We start from the raw sequence: 2,500 nt of genomic DNA, 5'->3' as shown, positions 1-2,500 counted from the left end.
GTGGGCTCGATGTCGGCGAGCCCACGAGCCCCTTCCGGCCTCCGTCCGCCCGGCGTTCCGAGGCCGCCGCGTCCTCCGCGCCGCCGCCCCCGGCGCGTCCGTCCCCGCGCCCTCCGGTCTCCCGGGAGGCGGGCCGGAGTTTGTCGCGCCGCGCCTCCGTCTCCGGCGCCGTCCGTCCCCCGCTCTCGCGGGCGGCGGCGCCCTCGGCGCGTCTCGGGAAGGGCGGCGTGGTGGCGCGAGCCCCCGCGGAGTCCCCGGGGTCAGGTCCCCCGGGGGCCTCGGAGCCTCGGCTCACGCGGGGTGCCCGCCGCCCGCCGCCTCCCGTCGCCCGCCCTGGGCCGTTCCCCGGCCGTCGGCGTCGTCGTCCGTCCGACGGTGCCTCCGCGTCTCTGCCCGCCCTCGGCGCCCCGGGCGCCCGCGTCCGGCCGGCCACGTCCGCCCACCCCCCTCGCCCTGCCCGCTCGCTCCCCGCTTCCCGCCGCAGCCCCTCGCCCTCCGTGGCGAGAGGGGCCTGGGACGCGGGTGCGGGGAGGGTCCCCGGGGGGGAAAGTCGGGTCGGGTCTGGTGGCGTGCGTCGGACGCGAGGGGGCCCGCCCGGCGTCGAGGGGGCCGTGGGCGCAGTGGGGTCGTCGGTCGGCGGCGCCCGGCGGCGGGGTTCGGTCACGGGCGGGCAGCGCCGAGGCCTGCGTCCGTCCCCGGGTGGCCGCGGGCGGCGCGGGCGGCGTCGAGGCGGTGGCCGCGCGGCACTACCCGCTCCGCCTCGTCCGTTTCTTTGGCTTCCCCCCCATCCAGGTACCTAGCGCGTCCCGGCGCGGAGGTTTAAAGACCCCTGGGGGGCCTCGCCCGTCCGCCTTGGGTCGGGGCGGTCGGGCCCGCGGGGAGTCGGGAGGCCTGGCCCTTCTCCCCCAGACTCCGCCTCGCCGGGCCGGGGGGCGCCGCGCCGCCGTCGCGGCGGCCGTCGGGAGGGGGCGTCCCCGGCGGCCGTCGTGTCGTCGCGTGCGCGTGCGCGCCCCGCGTCCTCGGGCGAGGCGGGAGCCCCCGGGCGCCTGTGGGGTGTCCGAGCACGGCCCCGCGGGGCCCGTGCCGGACGCCCCGTCGTCCAACCTTCCGACCTCACGGAGTCTGGTCTCGTTGTGTCTTCCTGGCCGGCCGGAGGCACCCTCCGGGGATGTGCCGTGCCAGGGGCGGGCTCTCCCCCCGCCCTGCGGGGGGACCCCGCCGTTCAAACTCGTACGACTCTTAGCGGTGGATCACTCGGCTCGTGCGTCGATGAAGAACGCAGCTAGCTGCGAGAATTAATGTGAATTGCAGGACACATTGATCATCGACACTTCGAACGCACTTGCGGCCCCGGGTTCCTCCCGGGGCTACGCCTGTCTGAGCGTCGCTTGACGATCAATCGCCCCCGGGGTGGGTGTCGCCTGCCCCGGGGTGCGCGGCTGGGGGTCTCTCGCAGGGCCCGCCCCGGGCCCTCCGTCCCCCTAAGTGCAGACGCGGGGCCCCTCCTCCGCCCCGCGCGCCCGCCCGCCCCTCCTCCCACGCGCCCCGGTGCCCGGTCGTCGGAGGCGCGTGGGGGTCGGTGGCGGCGGCGCCGCGGGGTCCCGGGGTGGGGGCCGCCGCCCGCGAGTCGAGGGAGAGGCAGACGCGAGAGCTCGCGCCGAGGTGCCCGTGGCCGCCACGGTGCCTTCGGGGGCTCCCTCGCGCCGCACGCGGCCTCGGGGTGGCCGGGGCGGGGACGAGACGGGTCCCGCGGCGCGCGGTCGGGGCCGCCGTGTTCGGGGGGCCCGCGTCCGGGCCGCCTGTCCGGTCGCCGCTCGCCCCCGTCGGCGGTCCGTCCCGGTGCGTCCGGCCGGCCCCTCGCCGGTCCCCGGCGCGCCCGGGTCCCGGACCGTGACCCCTCCCCGGCCTCGCCCCGTCGGGGTGGCTCGCGCCGAGGCCGAGTCGCGTGCGCGGGGCCGCGCCCCGGGGACGCGTGCCCCGGCGGTGACCCGCGGGACGCCGCGGCGTCGTCCGCCGCCGCGCGCCCTCCCCCGGGTCGCGGCCGCGCCGCGCTGCGTGCCCCGAGCCCCGGGCGGGCGGGCGGGCGCCGCGTCCGCCGCCCGACGGGCCGTGGCGGCTCGCGGCGGAGGGGCGGGTGTCGGGAGGCGGTGGGACGCGCGCGGGAGGTCGGCGGTCGGGGGCGACCGCCGGCCCCGCCGCGCCCGCCGCCGCCCCTCCGCGCTCTCCTCCCCCGCGTCGCCGCGACGCGTCCGCCGTGCGCGTGGCGGCGTCCCGCTCCGCCCCCCTCCTCCCCGGCGGGGCCCCTCGCCCGTGCCGCCGGCTCGTGCCCCCGTCCGCCCGCCCGCGTCCCTCCACCCGCCCGCCCGCCCGCCCTCCTTCGGGGGTCGGTCGTGGCGGGGGGCGGGGCGGAAGGCCGGGCGGACGTCGGCCGTGGCCTCGCGCGCCCGGGGTCCTCCTCCGCGGCGTTCGTCTCTCCGTCGCTCCCCCGCCTCGCTCGCGG

The 2,500-nt window shown here is 81.3% G+C and overlaps 1 non-coding gene across 1 annotated transcript; it reads left to right on the top strand.

The window, feature by feature from the left end:
* Nucleotides 1–1,234: 1,234 nt before the first annotated feature.
* Nucleotides 1,235–1,387, top strand: LOC138922221 (5.8S ribosomal RNA). Its single transcript, XR_011435286.1, has one exon. It is a non-coding gene; the product is annotated as a 5.8S ribosomal RNA (ribosomal RNA).
* The last annotated feature ends 1,113 nt before the right edge of the window (nucleotides 1,388–2,500 follow it).

Source organism: Equus caballus, unplaced genomic scaffold (genome assembly GCF_041296265.1).
Source record: "Equus caballus isolate H_3958 breed thoroughbred unplaced genomic scaffold, TB-T2T haplotype2-0000632, whole genome shotgun sequence".
Lineage (NCBI taxonomy): Eukaryota > Metazoa > Chordata > Mammalia > Perissodactyla > Equidae > Equus > Equus caballus.
Note: the sequence above shows the minus strand (reverse complement) of the source record. Positions and strands in the feature narration are given on the sequence as shown.